We start from the raw sequence: 23,168 nt of genomic DNA, 5'->3' as shown, positions 1-23,168 counted from the left end.
CAACAAATCATTTTAGAGGCCCTACTAGAGATGGGTCAAAGGCCTGATACAAAATATTTTGAGATGCTTACAGAAATTTTGTGGGACTTAACCACAGTCAGGAGCTAGTGACTCCAGTGTTTTCTGCACTAAATGGTTTCCTGAGATTCATTGGTATGAGCAGTACTATGTCTAAATAGCACTGAAACATCTTACACATAGTTGACTAAGATGCTGAGCCTAGGAGTCAGTACTCAGGAATTTTTCTTTCTCCTTTAGTGCTCCTCAAAGGTCATGCTGGTGACTCAGTGTTGACTCCATTCTTACAATTGAAGTTGCATCATGCGTCCCTTTCACAGGGCTTGTAATACTACTGTAACAACTACCCTTCTTCAGGTTACATCAGTCCATTATCAACATGGACATCACCATTCCACCACATTACAGTTACATATCATTTCAAGCAAATTTTCTGTATGTATCATAGTCCATATCCATTAAAAACAGCTGTCAATTTCAGCCTCATCCTTGATTGATGGAGTAGCCTTTGCAGCTCTCCTTTTCTGAGATTTAGAAAAGTGGTATCTGGCTAACTGCTAAAGAGAATTGAGTATATTGGTGGTTGTAGTATTTTTAAAAGTCAAATATATTAGGTAAATTATAGTGTATTCCAAAGTGCAATCATTTATGGATTGAGTAGGAAAATCAGTAAATAAATTTAGTTTGCTGAATGTTAAATATCAATAATAACAGTGCTAAGTTATCAATATTTAAGTGCTAAATACTATGCTAAAAGCTGTAAGTGCGATATTTCTTTTAATCCTTCAGAAAATATTTTTTAAACCTCTACCTTGGGGATAAGGAGTATGAAGCTCTAAGAGGTAAAGAAACTTGGCCAGGAAATCACACAGTCGAGAAGATACGGAACCAGAATTTGAACTTTAGCAGGTTAATTTTTAATTTCTGTAGTGTGGGTTGTTGTCCTGAACTTCAGGTTCATAAGACTTCTGTAGTTTTTAGGATATAGAGTAGTTACATAGTTTACAAGTATTTTGATATTGGTGATAGACAAATGTAGATTTTTATCCAGTAATTTAAACAAGCTCATTTTACTTGTGCTCTTATGGGTAAGAAAATAGACTTCTATTCCCATCTGATCTCAGAAGGCTAAGCAGAGTTACAATTGATTAGGATTGGATGTTATTTAGCTCTTAAATCTTCCTTTCTGAAAGGGAATTAAAGGCATAGAACAAGAAGGAAAAGGCCAATGTAATCAACAAGTTGAATATTTAGACCCTGATAAGTTCACATACTTTGCTGGAGAGAATATTCAGCTAAGAGGGCATATGACCATGGAAACACCCAACCTCCCAGAGCCTCAGTTTCTTCTTCTATTGAATGTCAGGAATTTCTGTCCCTCCTTGTCGTGGTGGCTTGTTTCAAGGATCAAATGAGATATTGTATGTGAAAGTTGTACAGTAGTGGTAATGCTATTATTTATCATATAAATATACTATGTGAATAAATTTTAGAAGCTCTTCAAGAAAACCACCTCTTGAGAGTGAATTTTCAAGATTACTTTCTTTTTTTTTCAAGATTACTTTCTATGGGAAATAATGTTTGGTGATCGCATTGAATTTGAGAAAAATTTTTGGAAATGCTTTGAAAACTTTTACATCTAATTACTCTCTTGTATTGGCTGCATAGATGTCTTTTTTGATTAAGAGACGGAATAATTTCTTAGCCTTCATTAAACAACAAGAGAGTGAGAGAAAAGTATATCTCCCTAATACCCAAGCTGGGAGTAATACGAAGTATGAGTCATATAAGATGTTTTAGTACTTCTGATAGTGCAATATGTCATTCAATAAGTTTCTTTGTCTTTCACTAAAAAATGACTTTAATAATTAATAAAGAACCTTCCCCACACACAAGTGAAAAGTAACATAGTGTGTTTTTTGTTCTTCACATAAATATTTTTGGTGAAAGGCATTTAGGAGGGTATATGGTGTCAGTGTGATAGAGAAGAAGGATCATGGAGTTTGCAGGCATAAAAATGAGTTCCAGTCCTGTCACTAACTGGCTGTGACTTAGGATAAGTCACTTAATCCCTCCAAGGCTCTGTTTAGTAGTCTGTAAAATGGGTGTAATTCTGCCCCCTCACAAAGCCATTTATGATGGAGGTACTTGATTAATTATAAAGTATTTTATACATAAAATGCTTGTTTTAATTTTTCTTCTGCCTTAAGTTTTCCTTTGAAGTACGGTAAGCTATGGAGGGAACCTCCCTGGTGGTCCAGTGGCTAAGACTCTACCCTCGGAAGGCTGGGGGCCTGGGTTTGATCCCTGTTCTTCAGGGGACTAGATCCCACATGCCACAACTAAGGCCCAGTGCAGCCAAATAAATTTAAAAAAGAAAAGAGGAAGGACTGAACATAACGAGCTACCTGTAGATTTTGAGTGATAATATTTGACATGTTTTAAATTTCTTTTTTGTTGTTGTTTTAAATTTCTAAGTTTTTAAAATAGGAAATATATATACATAGCATATGCTTCAAAGGGTACAGTATACAATATACAGTGAAAATAAGTTGGCCTGCCACGCAGTCCCCAGCATGTTACTCTTCACAAGTGAAGGTCACTGCTCTCACTGCTTTCTGATGTTGCCTTCTAGAGATGTTTTATTCACATGCAATGTGCGTGTGTGTGTAACCCAGTTTTAAAACCAATGGGAGAGCATAGTGCACAAATGGTTTCTGCTCCTTTATCCACTTAGCTATGTTTCTTGGAGATTGTCACAAATCAGCTGCCTCCATTTTTTTTTTAATGTCATACTGGGTGCCCTGAATTGAGTATCTACTACATGGTAAGTGTTTTATACATTTTAAACCATTTTATTATAAATTACAATGTGGATACAGAAAATACAAATGTACAGTTTAATGAAAAACAAAGTGAATCCCTAAGTATTTAATAACTAGGCCAAGAAATAGAGTGTTATCAGTATCCAAAAGTCCTCATTTTTTTCCCCTAACCAATCACAATCCCCTCCTCCATTAAAACAAGTGACTTTTCTGAACTTCCCTGGTGTTCCAGTGATTAAGAAGCTGCCTACCAATGCAGAAGACACAGGTTTGATCCCTGGTCTGGGAAGATTCTGCATGCCACGGGGCAGCTGAGCCCGTGTGCCCACAACTATTGAGCCCGTGTGCTAAGAGCTGCAGCAGCTGAAGGCTGCACAGCCTAGAGCGCGTGCTCTGCAACAAGGGAAGCCACTGCAATGAGAAGCCCGCACACGGCAACCAGAAAGTAGCCCAGGCCCACTGTTTCTAGAGGAAACCTGCCCCCAGCAATGAAGACCCAGCGCAGCCAAAAATAAATAAATATATAAATAAAATTTTAAGTGACTTTATTGTTACTGTCTTCAAAACTTAACCATGTAAAAATACCTCCTCAAACATCATGGTTTAGTTTCCTTTGTATTTTTTTCACTTGATGTAACAGAATCCAAGAGTATATATACTTGTGTCTGGCTTCTTTCACTCACATTGTTTTAAAGTTTTATCCTTATTGTTATGTGTAGCTCTAATTCATTCACTTTCAACTGTTTAGTATCCCCAAGACAGCACAATTTAGGTTGTATTTAGTATTTTGGCTATTATGAACAATGCTACTGTGAACATTATTCTACATGATTCTTGGTACACACGCACATGAATTTCTCTAGGGTATATGACCAGGGTTTTGGCTAAGATTAGGTGTGTGGTATGGGGGCTTCCCAGGCTACACATTGGGAGGAGGAGGGGCCCCCTCCTCCCAATGCAGGAGGCATAAGAGATGCAGGTTTGATCCCCGGGTCAGGAAGATACCCTGGAGTAGGAAATGGCAACACGCTTCAGTATTCTTGCCATAAAAAGTCATGGACAGAGGAGCCTGATGGCTTACAGTCCATTAGGTTGCAAAGAGTCCAACACAACTTGAGCGACTGAGCCTACACAAGGATCAAAAGGTTTCACTCAGTTCAGTCACTCCATCATGTCTGACTCTGCGACCTCATGGACTGCAGCACACCCAGCTTCCCTGTCCATCACCAGCTCCCGGAGCTTGCTCAAACTCATGTCCATCGAATTGGTGATACCATCCAACCATCTCATCCTGTGTCGTCGCCTCCTGCCTTCAATTTTTCCCAGCATCAGGGTCTTTTCCAATGAGACACTTCTTCACATCAGGTGCCAAAGTATTGGAGCTTCAGCTTCAGCATCAGTCCTTCCAATAAATACTCAGGACTGATTTCCTTTCCAAAGCCTGGAAAAACCATAGTTTTGACTATACGGAACTTTGTTGGCAAAGTAATGCCCTGCTTTTTAACATGCTGTCTAGGGTTTAAATATCTTCAAAAGGCTTAAATATGTTTCAAATATAGTAGATCATGTTGAACTACTTTCCAAGTGTACATTCTCAACAGAAGTTTATGAGAATCCCAGGTGTTCATGTCATTGTCAACACTTGATATAAACTTTGACAGTCTGAGGCATGTGTACTCGTTTCTCATTGTGGTTTTAATTTCTCTGATCATAAATGGAGTTGTGTACTTATATTTTTATTGGTCATTTTGATTTCTTTTATGGGGTTCATAGTTATAACATATATTACATAACATAGCAATGAGATGGTTGGATAGTATCACCGACCTGATGGACATGAATTTGAGCAAACTCCAGGAGATAGTGGAGGACAGAGGAGCCTGGTGTGCTGCAGTCCATGGGGTTGCAAAGAGTCAGACATGACTTAGCGACTGAACAAGCACAACAAGATAAATTAGCAAAATAGGCCCGGGGAAATCAGAAGTCCAGCTTTCCAAGAATCCGCTCTCAGTGGGGTAACATAAGACATGCTTAATTGCTCCAGCAACAATGTGTGACAACATGTACAAAATGTTGCCAACCAAGGAAGCTCATTTGAGCCTAGGATTCCAGGATTTTTATTGGGGGTCAATCAGGTATGTAGTGCACATCCAGAGAGAAGATGTTCACTAGAGAATATATACTTATTAGTATAAACCAGACAAACAGGTACAATGTGGCTCAAAAACCCCAGGCATGTGTTATGGTTTTTTCCTTTTTCTATTCTTTTTCAAATTCCTTTCCCATTTAGGTTATTACAGAGTACTGAGCAGAGTTCCCTGTGCTATACAATAGGTCTTTATTGGTTCTTTACTTTAAATATAACTGTGCACATGTCGATCTCAAACTCCCGATCTATTCCTCCCTCTCACACTGCCCCCCGGTAACCATAAGTCCATTCTCTTAGTCTGTGACTCTGTTTCTGTTTCTATAAATAAGTTTGTTTGTATACTTTTTTTTTAGATTCCACGTATACATGATATGACATATTTGTCTTTCTTGATTTCTTTTCTGAAATTGTCCATTTCTCTATTTAGAGTTTTATTTTGTAATTAGTTAATTCTTTATATTCTACATATTAGTCATTTTTCCAGTTATATGTATTGCAAATATCCTTTCACCACACTGTGGCATTTGCTTTCAACTCTCTTCCTAGTGTTTTTAAAAACCTTTTACTTTTGAAAGCATTGCAGACTTGCAGAAAGTTACTTTGCCAATAAAGGTCTGTATAGTCAAAGCTATGGTTTTTCCAGTAGTCTTGTAAGGAGGTGAGTGTTGGACCGTAAAGAAGGCTGAGTGCCAAAGAACTGATGTTTTTGAATTGTGGTGCTGGAGAAGACTCTTGAGAGTCTCCTGGACAGCAAGGAGATCAAACCAGTCAATCCTAAAGGAAATCAACCCTGAACATTCATTGGAAGGACTGATGCTGAAGCTCCAATACTTTGGCCATGTGATACGAAGAGCTGACTCACTGGAAAAAACCCTGATGCTGGGAAAGATTGAGGGTAGGAGGAGAGGGGCCAACAGAGGATGAGAAGGTTGGATGGCATCACTGACTTAATGAACATGAGTTTGAGCAAACTCTGGGAGATAGTGGAAGACAGGGAAGCCTGGAGTGCTGCAGTCCATGGTGTCACAAAGAATTGGACATGACTGAGCAACTGAACAACAAAAACAACAGCAAAATACTAGAATCCCATGTACCCTTCACTCAGGTTCCTCCAATGGTGACATCTTACATAGTTGGAAAAACTAAGAAGTTGACATCAGACCATCACTTTTATTTAGACCACACATTGTATTCAGTTTCTACCATCTTTTTAGCCTGTGTGTGTGTGTGTATATAATCCTATACAGTTTTTTTTCCAAGAAACATTATTATTTTATTTATAGCCCCACAGTTTTATATGTACATTTATGGACTGTCCAAAAGCAGTATTTTTTTAGGAACCTTGGAAGTTTTAAATACTCTAAGCAGCTCCTGAAGATCAAGTTGTCAAATTCCTCACCAAGGACAGCCTTAAATAATCTGTGTGCTCCCAGATAGTAAGTATTCAGCTGGCAGCCATCTGTGCTTCAAGCTTCCATCTTTCACCTGCAAGGCTGGTGATACTCATTTCTGCCAAATTCTGCACCATGACACAATTATCAAGATCTAAACCTTAAGTGACACTTCTGCGTTGACCTGATTTCACACTGTGACAAGGCCAATATACCTGCAGTTATACTGTGAAGCCTTGCCCTCTCACACACAAGAAATACCCTCTTCTATTAAAAATTCCCTGACATACAATCGAGGAGCAATAACCTTATCCCCATCATCTCATCTCCTGATGTGGAAAGGCAGACCTGGGGCCTCCTGAGTTCTCACCATCAGTGTGGTGGAGGCCACACCAGGACGCTACCCTCCACGTGTGCAGGATGCAGAAACCTCAGGCCAGCAGGGTTGTGACAGGAACCTCTCCAGACCCAGGGAGTCTGCATGCCAGAGACCCGGCCCTCAAAGTCCTGGTGGCAGCTTGCCCCAACCCACCCGAACCTCTGGAGAAGGACATCCCTACCGAGAGCAAAGGCTAGAAAGCAGTCTCATACTGTTTTATCTGATGGGTAGATTCGTGTAACCATCACTAAAAGTAAGTTAGAACTTAATGCTATTTTTGATAACCAAATTGTTTGACAAATAGAAAACATCAATTTTTTTCTTTTATGGTTGTGCTTTTTATATCTTGTTTAAGAAAAGATTCTTCATACATTGTAACTGAGTGCTTGCTTAGTTGCCCAATCCTGTCCAACTCTGCAGCCCTTTGGACTGGAGCCCGCCAGGTTCCTCGGTCTATGGGACTTTTCAGGCAAGAATACTGGAGTGGGATGCCATTTCCTCCTCCAGGGGATCTTTCCGTCTCAGAGATTGAATCCATGTGTTCTGTGTCTCCTGCATTGCCGGCGGATTCTTTACTGCTGAGCCATAGGGGAAGCCCATACATTGTAATTAAATTCAAATTAAATTCAAATACAGATAATGCACCAAAGTTCTAAGTTGCATTAACATTATAGCTCCTATCATTCTGGAAATAACTTGCAATGGTAGAAAAATAAGTTTTATAGTAGATGTCACTGCCCTGAAGTATGAGTTGCATGATTTATGATCTCGTTCTACAGGAGTCATTTTTATCATTTCCAGTAGTCTCAAATGTTAGGCTTTTATCTGTTCTCAATTTAGCCAATAATATAAAATTCCTTGGCAAATGTTACAAAACTATATGACTGTGAATACATTAATACATTGCTACATCAGCTTCATAATAAATCAACCTCTGAATATCTGTATTTCTGAACCTGCCAGTGGGGGCCAGTGCAGGACAACAAAGGACACAGAGCATGGAATAAGGCTATGGCTGCAGTCTTGTTCTCTACATTCAACTGGACTGTGTAAGTGGAAAAAAGGATTTTGTGAAGGAACTCTTTGCCACCTATGTACAGGACAGCATCCATGCCTGTCTTCCTGGATTTTCCAGAGGTTTAGAAAAAATTTTCCCATTAAAACATAACATATAGTTAATTCACATTTATTTTTTTGTTATTCAAAGTGTGATGAATGAACCTAAACGCCTATCAATAGGAGATGCTAAACTAGGGTATACTATGGAAATATTGTGTAAGTTTCAAAACAATGAGGTAGATTTTTTTGTATCTATATGGAAAGATGCCAGGATTTATTATTACATGAGAAAAGTGTTACAGAACATGGAACAGTATGTTCAATGTGATTCTGTTTGTGTTAAACACTCCACCATTTGCCAAATCTGAGTGGGTACCTATCAAGTTGACAAGTGTGGCTCCTGGATGGAATTGGATGGGAATCAAGAGGAATTTTTGACCTATTTGTATTGCACACATTAATTTTTTTTTAAATTTTCTTTTTATTCATTTTTTAAATAATTTTTTTTCATTTTATATTGGTGTATAGTTCATTTGTCAAGGCTATAGTTTTTCCAGTGGTCATGTATGGATGTGAGAGTTAGACTATAAACAAAGCTGAGTGCCGAAGAATTGATGCTCTTGAACTGTGGTGTTAGAGAAGACTCTAGAGAGTCCCTTGGACTGCAAGGAGATCCAAGCAGTCCATCCTAAAGGAGATCAGTCCTGGGTGTTCATTGGAAAGACTGATGTTGAAGCTGAAACTCCAATACTTTGGCCACCTGATGCGAAGAGCTGACTCATTGGAAAAGACTCTGATGCTGGGAAAGATTGAGGGCAGGAGGAGAAGGGGATGACAGAGGATAAGATGGTTGGATGGCATCACTGACTCAACGGACATGGGTTTGGGTGGACTCCGGGAGTTGGTGATGGACATGGAGACCTGGTGCATGCTGCAGTTCATGAAGTTGCAAAGAATCGGACACGACTGAGAGACTGAACTGAACTGAACTGATAGTTCATTTACAATGTTTTGTTAGTTTCAGATGTACAGCAAAATGATTTAGTTATACATACTTCTATTATTTTTCAGATTCTTTTTCTATATTACAAAGCATTGAGTAGAGTTCCCTATGCTATCCAGAAGGTCCTTATTGATTATATTTTTTATATATAGTAGTGTATACATGTTAATCCTAACCTCCTAATTTATCCCTCTCCCCTACCTTTCCCTGATAGCTCAGTTGGTAAAGAATCCACCTGCTATGCAGGAGACCCCAGTTTGATTCCTGGGTCAGGAAGATCCACTGGAGAAGGGATAGGCTAGCCACTCCAGTACTCGTGGCCTTCCCTTGTGGCTCAGCTGGTAAAGAATCCATGTGCAATGTGGGAGACCTGGGTTCAATCCCATTGGTGGGAGGATCCCCTGGAGAAGGGAAAGGTTAGCCAGTCCAGTATTCTGGCCTGGAGAATTCCATGGATTACAGTCCATGGGGTCGCAAAGAATCAGACACTTTCACTTTCCCACCTTTCCACTTTGGTGACCATAAGTTTGTTTTCTAAGTCTGTGAGTTTCTGTTTTGTAAATAAGCTCATTTGTATCATTTTTTATTTTTTTTTAATTTTTATTTTTGTATCATTTTTTAGAATCTATATATAAGCGATATCACATGATATTTGTCTTTGTATGCTTCACTTAGTATGATAATCTCTAGGCCCATCCATGTGTGTATTATATATGTATTTTATAAGAACAAGAATGAATATATTACTTGTTGGATTGAAAGTAAACTTTATATAAGAAATTAGTAAACAGAAAACAACTAAGTTAGCCTTTAGCATTGAATGTTTGCCAGCTGTTTGAGTTTGAATTATATCAAAGTATAACATTTATGTTTTGACTTATGATAAAAAGCTTTGACCTGCATCCTCTGGTTTTACCCTAATAACAACCAAATGGGATAGATAGGATTGGTGATGTCTCTGTTTTACAGTTGAAAATACAGTCTTGGAATTTATTAATAGTAAAATTATGAATTTTCTGCTATATTGGTTTCTATTCACGTTATTGCTATATTTACTTATCACCTAGTTTATAATTTAATTGGCTCAGATGAGACACTAAAATTAATCTTTGCACAAACCAAGGATGTACCATTGTTTCAAACGAATTCATTTCCCAAACCCATGCCCAAATAAATAAAATTTCACATAAATGAAGTCTTTGTTTTTGTTTCCCTTTCACCTTGCTCTCCCTCGTCCTAATTTTTATTTCTTTCTGGATATGACCCTGTTTTTCTTTCTGGTATAGCTTGCTTTCAATTAACTGTCATATTTCTCTCCTACGTATAGATGCACAATAATGTAAATTTTACTTTTTCCAGGGGCATGTACTTTTTAATCAGGATCTCTTGAAGAACAGCCTCCAAATTCAGATGAATGCAAGTATTGGACTAGGTGATCTCTGATACAGCTCTAACATCCAGGATTCAACCTTTCTGTCACTAATGATGACATTTCAGGGAGCTATCAGGGACATGAGGGGAAAATGTTTTTGTCTGGAAATACCAAAAGCCCCTCAAATCACTTGGCGTAGCACCTGCTTTCTCTTCTTGCATTCAAGTACTGGCTGTGCACAAACAAAAGGGAAGAAAACATTTTTAAAAAATTGAGTTTGCCACTGCTCTCTGCTTCCGTGGCAGAGTAGTCTGGGGATTATGAGGTCAAGAGTCTCAAGAACTGAGCTCTAATCTAGATCTGGCATGATTTCTGTGGCTATGAACAAGTAATTTCATTTTCTCTCTGTGTCAAGGAAAGCTTGGTGATGTAGTGGAAAGAAAAGGGCTTTGACCACAGTTCACTGTTTATTCATCCCATTCATTTTTTTAAAAAAAGAAAATATGTATTACATCCTAAGTAGGTAGTATGGCAGGTTCCAGAGAGACAGTGGTGAACAAAATGGGGTTCTCTCCCTTTGAGGTGAAGTGAAAGTCGCTCAGTCCTGTCCAACTCTTTGCAACCCCATGGACTTTAATCCATGGAATTCTCCAGGCCAGGATACTGGAGTGGGTAACCTTTCCCTTCCCCAGAGATCTTCCCAACCCAGGGATCAAACTGGGGGTCTCCTGCATTGCAGGTGAATTCTTTACCAACTGAGCTATCAGGGAAGCCCTCTCTTCTGAGTTCACTTTCCTTTGTGTAAAAAGTGTTCAGAAAAATCTACATATTCCATAAGAATTATTGTTACAATGTTCCTTTTCTCCTTTTTTTTGGCTGCGGTGGGTCCTCACTGCTTGACACGGCTAGTTGAGGCGAGTGGGGGTTACTCTTTGGTGCGGTGCATGGGCTTTTCATTGCACTGCTTTCTCTTGTTGTGGAGCCTGGGCTCTAGGTGCACAGGCTAGAGACAGGCTCAGTAGTTGTGGCTCAAAGGGCTCTAGTGCACAGCTCAGTCGTTTTGGCTTTGGGGGCTCTAGAGCGCTGTTCAGTAGTCATGGCTCTGGGGCTTAGTTGCTCTGTGGCATGTGGAATCTTTCTGCACCAGGGATGGAGCCGGAGACCCATGCATTTGCAGGTGGGTTCTTATCCACTGTGCCACCAGGGAGTCCGGTGATCCATTGTACTGAGGTTCAGGGTGTGTTCCTTGGATGTACTAGCTGGAAGAAAATATTGAGAACTACTTATCTAGGTCAAATTCTTCATTTATAGGTTGACAGAGGACTCAAAATGACTAACTGATCATCCCAGTATTCTCTTTACTTACTACACACTGCAATTTCTTCACAACCCTTAAGAACTTTTTGCAACTTTGGGGGCTGTTTCCTTCCCCTTTAACCTGGCCTGTGTGCTCCAGCCCATTTATAGCACTGAACTCAGGGTTAAGTGAGAACAAACTGTGAATGCATTTCATTTTGCTGGACTCTTCCTTATCGATCCTCATATGCCATTTCTTTCCTGAAATCCAACCATTCAGTAAATTCGAAGTGTTACTTCCTTCCTAAAGTCATGGCCCATCAACGTGATAAAGACTTTCATCAAGAATCTGAATGCACTTTATAACTTAGCTTATTATTATGATCCTTAATCTGTGTGATTATCCTTTTACCCTAAATTATAAACCATATTCTGTTGCTTTTTTCATTCCCTGGTTGCTCTGTGTGTGTGTGTGTGTGTGTATGTTAGTCACTCAGTCATGTCCGACTCTATGCGCCCACCAAGCTTCTCTGTCCATGGGATTCTCCAGGCAAGAATACTGGAGTGGATTGCCATGCCCTCCAGGGGATCTTCTCCACCCAGGGATTAAACACAGGTTTCCTGCATTACAGGCAGACTCTACCATCTGAGCCACAAGGGAAGCCTCTGGTTGCTTTGGACAATGTTTATAATAGAGCTGTGGAATAATCTCTAATCGAATTCTTGAGTCATATTGAATGGCAATATGATAGCAATAATACCTGATGAGCTTACCACAGAATGCTCTTGTGATTAAACAAACAAAAGAGGCAATAAATCTGAGGCAAATTTTGACAATTTCTAAAGATAATACATCAAGGAGAATGACTAAATGGAAAGCATTCTGGGAGCTGAATCATATTTAAGTTGTTGCAAAACTGACAATTTTCACTTTTTTTTTTTTTGGTTTGGAGACGCCTAGTGTTGAAGGATATAATTATTGTGTTCAAGTTTTTGAAAGATTATCAAGGGGAAAACATTCTATATCGCTCCAAGCAGCATAACTACTAGCAGTGGAAGGAAGTAAAAGGGAAGTCGATTTTGGTTCAGCAGGACGATTTTCTAATATTAAACGATGCCCAACAGTTGAGCAGGCAGTCTTAAGGAAGTGAGCGCTCTGAAATTTGAACTGTTGAAATAGAAGTCGGACGCCTATCTGGAGAGAGTGTACAAGAGGGAATTCATGCCCGGGAGGAAGTTGGACTAATGACTTTTAAGGTGTCTTCCAATTCTAAGGTTTATAGGAGTGTTCAGTTAACCTGACATTTGAATATATGTGAATTGTTTTTATTTTTAAAAAATTGTTTTAAATAGTCAATCGACCTAAAAACTCATACAGTTTACACTAAGTAAAATTTGATAAACATAGTGGGAAATCAGGTTTAAGACTGAAAACCCAGATGTCATTAAAGGCAATTAGTGACACTTTTAACACAAAGGAAGAAGGGAGACCTATATGGGTTTCGAATGATGTGTTCTGCCCAAGTGACACTTGTCACCTAAAACATAAATGCTATAAATTGTTTTACTTTACACATACTTGCTCAGACGGAATTTTTAACATTCAGGGGTACCGTACGCGAAAGCAAGAGCGAGTCTTTGCGGAACAACTCTCCGAAAGCCCTTTCTCGGTAACCCACCCGCGGAAGACCGCTCCAGCCCGCGGCGGAGTCGAGCGTGCTGGGTGGTGGGTAAAAGCGGAAGAGGCGCCGCTGGCCGCGGGTCCGAACTACCAGTCCCAGAGGCCCCCGCGGCTCTGCGCAAGCGCGATGACTTGGCGGCAGCGCCGCCGCAGGACGCAGGGAAGCCAACTAGCGAGTGGCGGCGGCAGGGGCAGCGGCGGTGGCAGTTCGCGGCGAGAGCGACGGCTCCGAGGCCGGGTGACGGTCCGACGCAGACCTCGGTTTCCTCCTCCGCAAGATCTTCTCGGTAAGTGCACGACCCCGCTCACTCCGCGCCAAGTGCGCGGGCTCCTCGCCCCCCGGCGGTGCTGCTCCGGCCTAGGGCCGCAGACTGCGCCTGACGGCGGGCCACCGGGTCCTGCTGACTCCTGGGCCCTGGGCCCTTCCCTCCAGCGAGGGGAGAGGTGGGGACGGAGGCACACGGTTCGGTCCGGAGGGGAGAGGAGGCGGCGCGCAGGGGACCAGGCAGCCTGGGGCGGACAAGAGGGAGGGACGCGTGGGGGATGGGATGCGAAGGGAGAGCCAGAGGCGAGCGATCTGGCAGCTGGAGAACTGAGAATGGGAGGCGAGAAGGTGCAGTGTCTTCTGAGTGCCGCTGGTGAAGATGTCTTGGTTCGGAGACTCTTGACAAGCTGGACTCAAGGGCCTGAGGGTGGAGGGGCAGCCCACCTACCAAAAACACACACCATACTTGGCATCTTCCCACTTCCTGTTGGAGATTTGTAAATAAGAAGCTGTCGGTTGCTTCCATCGCCTTTCCTGCAACTTCGTCTTTCATTGACTGGCAGAATTTAAACGGGTGCTGGCTAAGCAAAGCAGAGAGATAAACAGGTAGTTCTGTCTGTAAATCTGCGTAAAAACAGGGAGGCGTGGTGGTCCGTTCAGATGAGAGGTAAGTCAAAGGAGAAATCAGTGTTTTTATTTTAAAATTTGTGCTAAAAATCAGTTTCAGCGAGGCTTTAAACTAGAAAGGATTTTAAACCTGAGATTCAGCAGTTGGTGGATAGAATTCAGGAGTTCCTTGAGCTAGAATGAGGACAAAACACGTCTTTATTATCTGATAACTGTATTGTCATTTCCTTCACTTGTGAATATAAGCAACAAACCACAGTAGAATTAGTGACACCTGTGACTTTGTCACCAATATAAACGATAGGTATTTTTGTCTCATGTTTACAGTTGTTGCAGCTGTCTCAAAATATCATTTATGGTATACTCCGGTAAAACATTTTAAAAATATCATTTATGCTTATAATTTCTTTGGATTATGGTATTATCAGACTCACTGTTAGACCTTGTTATTTAATTTGATAATAAGGGTGCACATATATTACAATATCAGGGTTTTTTTTCATTCTTTTGCTAATAGTTCAGTATAATTCGTTTCTTTCATAATGGCATATAGTTAATTATGCATGTAAAAGCAATCTGAGAAGGGAGTCCATAGGCTTCACCAGACTACCAAAGAGACCCATGGCTCAAAAAGACTAAGACTTTCTGAAGTAGAAATAAGTTTTGGGGATCTGTAAGTTGGCTTGCAAGAATATTTGGATCATTAAATAAGAAAAAAGTCAAAACAGATAGGACAGTAGTGTAGATGAAAGACGGAATTTTTGTAATCAGGGTAATAAAAAATCGGACTGTAGTCAGAGTAATAGTTTTGAAAAATAGAATGGACCGCAGATATTTCACTCAAAGTCATGAGGAATCAGCAAAATAATCTGAGGAAGAAAGGGAAGTGAGTACTTTGGCCCTTAGATTTTTGTATGAAGGTCCCTCCAGCTTCTAAGTGATTAAATAAAGGAATTGAGCCCGCCAAACTCTTGTGTAAGTCTGTGAAAGAAAATTTTAGTGTGTGCTGTTTTTCTTTAAGTCAGGGAGGTAGTATGACTTTTAAAGGGGGGGAGAGGATATTCTAATTATCCTATCTTTTTTTGGATGGGGGCGGGGTGGTGGGCCACACTGTGAGGATTGTGGGATCTTAGCTCTGTGACGGGGATCAAACCCGGACCCTGGCAGTGGGAGCGCCGACTGCCAGGGAATTAATTCCCCAGTCTAATTTTTCTATCATGAAGTGAAAAACTGCAGGATCTCTCTTCGAGTCTGTTTTCCTGTTGCTGTTCTTTTCATACATGACAGAAAGTAAATGTACAGCTTAGAGTTGAAGAGTTTTACTAAGTCTTTTTCTTGAAATTTAATTTTAAATTCTTGTCGTTCAGCTTCTTTTTGGCATCAGACTCCTCACCAACAAATTACTCTTACCATTTTTTTCAGAATATGTGTAACTGGAAGTTTGAGCTTGTTTGTAAAGCACCTGTCAGCATCTTGTGTGAGATATTTTTCCCTCTAAAATAATAGCTATAATGAAAAACCAGTGCAGCAGACTTTTTCTAGAAAGGTTTAGGGGAGGGTGTGGAAAGCTGAAGAAGTATTTTGTGAAATAGATGCTGGTGCTGAAATAGTTTGTGTTGACTTAAACACACTGCATTACAAATGACTACTTGGGGAGGTCTTGCCAGATACTTTGTGTCCTTACACTGCCTCTTTCATCATTCTTTCTCCCCTGCTCCTTTATTTTATTTATAGCATGTACCTGTCTGGCACCATATTATTTGTATATTTGTATATATTTATACCTAAAAGATCAAGAGAATTTAGATTGGAGCTACCACTACTAAATGGGAGAGTCAAGATTGGGGAATGCTGTGTGGATATGCCATTTGAACTGGACATTCAGCCATAGATGTGATTAGCTACAGGGATACTGGAGAAGGCTTCGGTTACTGGGAACAACTTGAACAAAGACAAGGACAGAGGAGTTTGTAAATCAAATAAACATCTAAGTCAACAGCTCGACCTCCCTCCCATCCGTCCATTCATCCATCCAGTGCGTTAGGTCCGTAAAAGGAAAAATGGAAGAAAAGATCATGTATAAAGGCAGTTTGGGATGAACAAAGGCTGAGAAATCTAGGCTCCCCATGAGAGTATGTGACCATTTGCCTCCAGATGGATGTCTCCCTCCTAGAGCCCACCACAGTGACTTTGCTCACAGGGAACCTGAAGTCTCTACTGAAGAACCAGAGAGGCAGCCTGGGGAAATGAAGAGTGTGGGGTGTGGAGTCAAGCAGATCTAGTCTTGAATTCCTTGTCTGCTGCATAATAGCTGGATGATTAGGCAGTAAGTCATTTGACTTCTCTAAAGCTATTTCCTCATCTGTATAATGGAGGTGATAAATAGTTGTCATATAGGATTAACCCGAGAAGTAACTTCAGGAACATGGTTTTCACTCAGTAATTGCTAGTTATCTTTTGGCATTCCAGCTTTCAATGTGCCTTCAGCCTTTCCCACCTTCTTGCCTTGTCCCTGACTTTAAAACAACCACTGCTCCTCTGGTGCCTTCTTGGGCACTCTCAAGTGTTGTCACTTCCCACTTCACCCAGGCGGCTCTGCTGTGAGTTTGTGAGCAATTTTCCAGTGGTGACACAGCACCATACAAGGCGATGCTGCCTGGGCATTCTGGAAATGGCAACAATATGTATTAACTTTTGTTGGGTGCACCTAACAATGCAAAATTTGCCACTCTTTAAATGTAATGTGCTTCAATTTAAATTAGCTTATTTGGAAAAATTACCCCTGATACTTGCAGGAAATTGTAGCAGGAAAGTAGATACATTCCCAATTGTAAGATGTTTCACTTTTATTTATTATTATTTTTTAGTAGTGAGTATATTGGGGAGTTGGTTACACATTACCATTCTCCAGGATAAAGTATGATTTTTTTGAGGGGTTAAAAGTCTCATATATTAAAAAAAAAAGTCTGATGTAAGTGGGATCCTTGGGCTGGGTTGGGGGGATGGGAGGGAGGTTCAAGAGGGGAGGGATATATGTATACTTAGGGCAGAGTTACAGTGTTGTATAGCAGAAACCAGCATGACATTATAAAGCAATTATCCTCCAATTAAAAATAAATTAAAAAATAAATAAATTAAAAAAAATAAGTGGAATCCTTTTTACTTGCTTAGGAAAGACCAAAAATAATTGAAAAACAATTTCTTCTCAAGTGATTAATTAAAATTTCCCCTTCAGCTTTATGTTTATTCACCACACACATTTCCTTCTCTGTAGTTAATTTTTTCTTAGGTAAGAAGGATTTTAGCTGTGTTTTTGTTTTTTTACATTTGAACTGCCTAGAACACAAATTCTTTATGTTTGCGTAGGATTATTTGTGGCTTTAACTCTTAAATCCTAATAAAGATATTTTCATCTGTAAAGGAACAATTTCTGTATTGTGTACAGAAAAAGCTTTTGACACAAATTTTTTGACTTGTGGTTTGTAAGATTATAGACAATTAAAATTTCCTTCTTTGTGTTTACATATATTTTCTTATTTTTTGGATTTATGTTTCAGTATATATTATGATTTTGTAAAGACATTTTCAGAAGGGAAGTTCTTCATTGTTTCTAAGCTGAAACCCAGTTTTGAACTCTGCAATTCAGAGGTCAAAAGAAGTGATGAATATCTGTTGATACTTCAAGTTCTCATGTTTAATAAATAAACGGTTGAGCAAATGTTTAAGAAAATACAGACTTCCTAAGGATCTTTATAATGTCTTTTTTCTTTTCTTTTTTAAGTTTGAAGATAAACTAGATACTTGTTAAGTATTTATACCCAAAAGGAAAATATAACTTTAATGCTAACGGTGTAATTAAATTGTATATGTTAAGCCAATATTGTCTTTGCATTCACCTTTTTTGTAAGCCGTTTAAAAAAGATAAGACTACATAAAAAAGAGTGAAATATTGCCATTTACAGTAACTTGAGTGGACCTAGAAAATATTGTACTTAGTAAGTCAGAGAAAGACAAGTATATGATATCACTTATATGTGGAATCTAAAAATAATGCAAATGACTTTCTATTCAGCACAAAGACAGACTCACAGAGATAGAAAATAAACCTATGGTTATCAGAGGGGAAAGGGGGTAGGGATTGGTGGATAAATTAGGAGTATGGGATTGACAGATACAGACTACTATACATAAAATGGATATCAACAAGGATTTACTGTATGGCACAGGGAATTATAACCAGTGTCTTATAATAACCTATAATGGAAAATAATCTTAAAATAGATATCAACATATAGATAGATGTCTATATGTATCTATCTTCTTGTGTGCGTACTCAATTCTGTCTGACTCTTTATGACCCCAAGGACTGTAGCCCGCCAGGCTCCTCTTGCCCATGGAATTTTCCAGGCGAAAATACTGGATCAGATTGCCATTTCCTACTCCAGGGGATCTTCCCCACCCCCAGGATCAAACCCTCGTCTCTTGGGTCTCCTGCACTGGCAGGTGGCTTCTTTGCCAATAGATAAAAGATATACATATCTGAGTCGCTTTTCAGTATACCTGACACTAACACGATATTGTAGTCAACTATACTTCAATAAAAAGATGCTAAACAATACAAGACTCTAGGCAGACTGTAACTGTATAAACAGGCAAGATGCCTGCTCATTAATTTAAGATGTCTGTCTGAAAGGGTGCCTGCTTGGTCTTGCTGCCATGTAATGCCGGTCCACCCACGCTGGAGACTAGTCGTCAAACATGTTCAGTTCTATTTTTTTTCTCTTCCTGATTTATATTTTCGGTTTATTTTCTCTGAATCTTTGAAAAGATTAATATTGGGAAATTTAAAAGACAGAATATTTAATCAAGGGATGTTAGCCTATTCCCTTTTTTTCAGGATCAGAATCAAATTATCTTAAGCAATTGAAATTTTATCTAAGTACATCTATTTTAAAAGTTTTTAGAAGTTAGGCTAAAGTCATCTATTTTCAGCCCACTCTGAACTGTCTCCTTTCACTTTCTAATGGAGAACTCTGACCCATGTCTTAATTTTACTTCCACTGTTTATAAATCCTGACTACCTGACAAAAATACATTAGGTCTGAAAGTCATAGCACTTATGGCAGAATTGCAAAATGTTTACAGATATGGATTTCTGTGTCCAAAAGGCTTAGGGAAGACTAGACTAATTCTTTTTACAGAATTTATTTCACCTTTACCTTCTTTAGAACTCAAGGAATCTAACTTTGATTTCTCTAAAACAAAGTGCTTTTTAATATCGAATTATTCAAGGGCCTGGTGGGCCAGCTTTGACTCTGATGGAAAGTGACTTATTAAGTAAAAGCTTCCCTCTGAGTTTCTGTTTGTTGCTCTTCCGTTGCTAAATCTGCCTCTTTGCAGCCCCATGGACTGCAGCAGGTCAGGCTCCTCTGTCCTCCACCATCTCCTAGAGTTTGCTCAAATTCATGTAAAGTTTTTATTCCATCATTGTAAAACATCATGATAGCAGTAATGACAATAATAGCTAACATTTTTGACTTCTTTTTTGTAGGCATTATGTAAACTAAAGTTAAAAATTAAAAAAAAATTCCATAATTCTATGGAGGTATCTTAATGGTTGATTTATTTTTGAAAAGCCATTTTACTAATGAGATTTATTTTTTTTTTGTGGTCCAGAATGTTCCTTTTAGGTAGAACACAGTGATGATAATACTGTTTGAAGTTTGATAGTGTTTGTAATTTTATGAAGTACCGTTTTGGTAAATGTGATGACATAGATATGTCAGGCTGCTGTTTACATGCTTTCCTTAAATTTGAGGGTGTCCTCTTGGATCTTGAAACAGGCTTTACCAGTATTACAGCTCAGCAAAAATGCAGCTGAAGTTCAAAGTTCTCTCTCTGCTTTTCTATCTGGTAGTTTTGTGCACCCACTGTATTTAGGGAAGAAACTGAGTTTATGCTGGGGACGAAAGCTTCCTCAAAGCATGTGGGTGGTAAAATCTCTCTCAAAGGTTTGTAGGGTGTTCTAAGGTTTTTAGGATTTTTTTTCACTAGTTTATCTTGATCTCCAGATTTCTATATGTCTTAGTGAGTTGTCATTAGAGATTGTTGAATAGGAGGAAATTAGATTTGGTGGTATATAACTTTGGACTAATAAAATTAATAAGGGCTTACATAACATGAAAGTTCCTGATAATGTTTCTAAATCAGGTGGATATTTTTGTGTTACTTACTGCCTTTGGAGGAAAAGGGAATATAATTTTAATACCATTGCAGTTCTGCTTATTAGTGTATAGTGTCTTATTGTTCAGCTGTACCTAGAAAGTAAGTACTGTGTCCTTTTTGTTGGACTTGAAAATTTCACAGTTTTAATTATTCACAGAATTTGTCTGGTCCTGAGTGTTTAAGTAATTGTACTAGCAAATCTTTAAGCAGGGGAGCTTTTAGTGCCAAATTTTTTTTTTTTTTTTTAGTGCCAAATTTTTATTATGTTTTCCTTTTAAAATTTTTTTAAATTACTAAAGTAAGAAATAATCTTTGTTAAAAAAAGCAAAACTAAAAACAATGCAAAAATGAACATTTTTTTCCCTACCTGTATGTGCACATGCTATATGATTTGGAATTTTTTTCCCCCCAGAATCATAGTTAACACTTGTTCTTGTTTAGTGCTTTATAACCCATTAAACCCTCACAACCTTATGAACATACCCATCAAAGGTTCAATTTTACATCCATTTGCAGATGAAGAAACTGAGGCAAGGAAAAGTAATTAGCCAAAGGCTGCATAACTAGTGAGCAGCAAAACCGAGATTTGATTGAGCTCAAGAAGTCTTGCTCTGGGATTTGTGTTTTAACCTTGGACTGCTTCTGGGATCTTACCATGCGTATCATTCTGCAGTTTGCTTTTTTCACTTAGTGGTACCTGATAGGCATCTTTCCATGTACCTGTATCTCCTTCTTACTAATGATGTGGTAGTCCATGGAAAGCCGCTTCCCTGGTGGCTCAGTGGTAAAGAATCCGCCTGACAGTGCAGGAGAAGAGATGCACATTCGATGCCTGGTGCAGGAAGGTCCCATGGAGAAGGAAATGGCAACCCACTCCAGTATTCTTGCCTGGGAAATCCTGTGAACGGAGGAGCCTGGCAGGCTACAGTTGATTGGGGTCACAAAAGAACATGACTTAGCAGCTAAACAAGTCCATGGAAGGCGTTACCATAATTTACTTAATGTCTTTCATGCTTCTATCTTGTTTAACTTTCCCATTAGTAATGATTTCAAGATTTTAAAAAGCCAACATTTTTAAGTGAAAATAGTGAGTCTGGATTAGTATTTACTAAGTAATGCATATTACCTGTCCAGGTGTTTTATTCTGTCAGTTGTGTGGTCTGATAAAACCTGAGCTTAATGCACAAGCTGTTTGTTATGCGTTGAATTTCATTTTTTTCTTGGTTTTTCTTTTTTAGCTCTGGAAAATTAATTAATGGATCAGGGGTAAAATTGACCTTTAGTTTTTATTTATTTATTTTTGGTAGGGTTTGGAGTTTTGGTGTCATAACAGGAAGTGCTATACTCTTAATTTGAATTTTGGGTACTAATGACTTTGAATTAGGTACTTACATCTTCAGAGCTGTGTGTCTTTCAGTTCCTTGTACTTGTGCCAGGAATAGTTGGTACCAAGTCTATTTTTTTAAACAATGTTTTACTTTTGTTTCAAAAATGCCAACCAAAGATATTAGAAAGTATCAGTTGTTTTCATATTTTCCCCTCATGGTATACATTTCTTAATTGTGAAGAAATGTCCTTTTTTTGGTACCTTAATAATTATTTCGGACATACTCATTGGGAAATTAGTAGGTGTCTCCAACTTAAATTTTGTTGCTGTTCTCTAATCATTTTGGAACTGAGTTAGCAGCAGTTTGGCTGATTGCTAACTGGAGCATTGCTCTTCATCATTCAGTCGCTTGTTGATTAAGTATTTATAAATTTATACATTGATTCAGTACCTGCTAAATACCAGTTCTTCTGCCAAGTAATGGAGATACCAAGATGACTGTGTCCCTGTTTCAGGGCACTTGAAGTTTTGTTGTGAAAACAACATTCTGTTGCAAATAGTCTGGGAGAAAATACCTGACTCAAGAGATTGGTAAAGGCTTCTCAGTTTGGGCTGGGCCCTGCCGCGTAAGTGGGACTTAACTGACCACTAAAAGGAGTAGGCAGAGGATTCTAAATAGAGGGCATGTGGAAATCCAGTCTCTGACAACAACTCAAAGTTGTCATTAGGATGTCATGTATCCCTGTGAGCATGCGGGACCCTCAAGCAGACCTTAACCTGTCCTGTTCATCAGTGCCTAGCACTTCATAGGTGTTTAGTAAACATTTGTTGAATGGGTGAGTGAAGCAAGTATGTTAAATAAAGCCTTACTGTGCTTGTCTGTCCATTTTTTGGAAAGAGCTGAGCTCATTATTTTTAATACCTGATGATTTTTAGAGTATGTAATTTAAAGAAACACAAAATGAGTAAGAAACTATTCCTGCATCGAAAGAGGTAAGTCTTGCAAGGGGAAACACATGTAGACAAATGATTGTAATTCAACATGATTATATTTATATAAAAAGTTGCAGCGGACACCCATCTCTGGTATGGGTTGGTTACGTCCTTGAAAAGTGGTAGCTAATTAAAATCCTCAAATTAAAATATAGCTAATGTTGTAGTAGGTCATTAAAAAATGATGGTCATTTTTTTGCCTTGTCATATTAGTATAAATAGTACATGAATACTATGATGAAATGTATGTATATAATGAACAAAAAAGTAACTGACAGTTCTGTCAAGGTATAGGCATTAGTATATAACAATGTTTACTATGCTTGATCCTTGAGTAACATCAGAATTTTTCCTGAATCTGCACACTGCTTTACTGTTGTTTATTTAAAATGTCTTTTTGGGGACCCCTTAAAAATATTTTTAAAGAAACTTTATGTTATTACCATAATGAGAGGCTGCTGTCTCTTGCCCTAAATAGAAACCAAGTTAAATATTATAAAAACACAGCAGTGTTATAAAACTTAGCTTGCTGCTGTTTGCAGAAGGTGCTGACTATGA

General features: G+C 38.9%; 1 protein-coding gene across 4 annotated transcripts in view; it reads left to right on the top strand.

Moving 5' to 3' along the window:
* The first annotated feature begins 13,327 nt into the window (after positions 1 to 13,327).
* Positions 13,328 to 23,168, top strand: part of GAPVD1 (GTPase activating protein and VPS9 domains 1) — a 71,420-nt gene continuing 61,579 nt past the window's right edge. For all 4 annotated transcript variants that reach the window (XM_065928454.1, XM_065928452.1, XM_065928453.1 and 1 more), the window contains exon 1: positions 13,328 to 13,460. The gene's annotated coding sequence lies outside the window, so the exon portion shown is untranslated. The remainder of the gene's footprint in view (positions 13,461 to 23,168) is intronic.

Source organism: Muntiacus reevesi, chromosome 3 (genome assembly GCF_963930625.1).
Source record: "Muntiacus reevesi chromosome 3, mMunRee1.1, whole genome shotgun sequence".
Lineage (NCBI taxonomy): Eukaryota > Metazoa > Chordata > Mammalia > Artiodactyla > Cervidae > Muntiacus > Muntiacus reevesi.
This window is presented reverse-complemented; position numbering and strand designations above follow the sequence as displayed.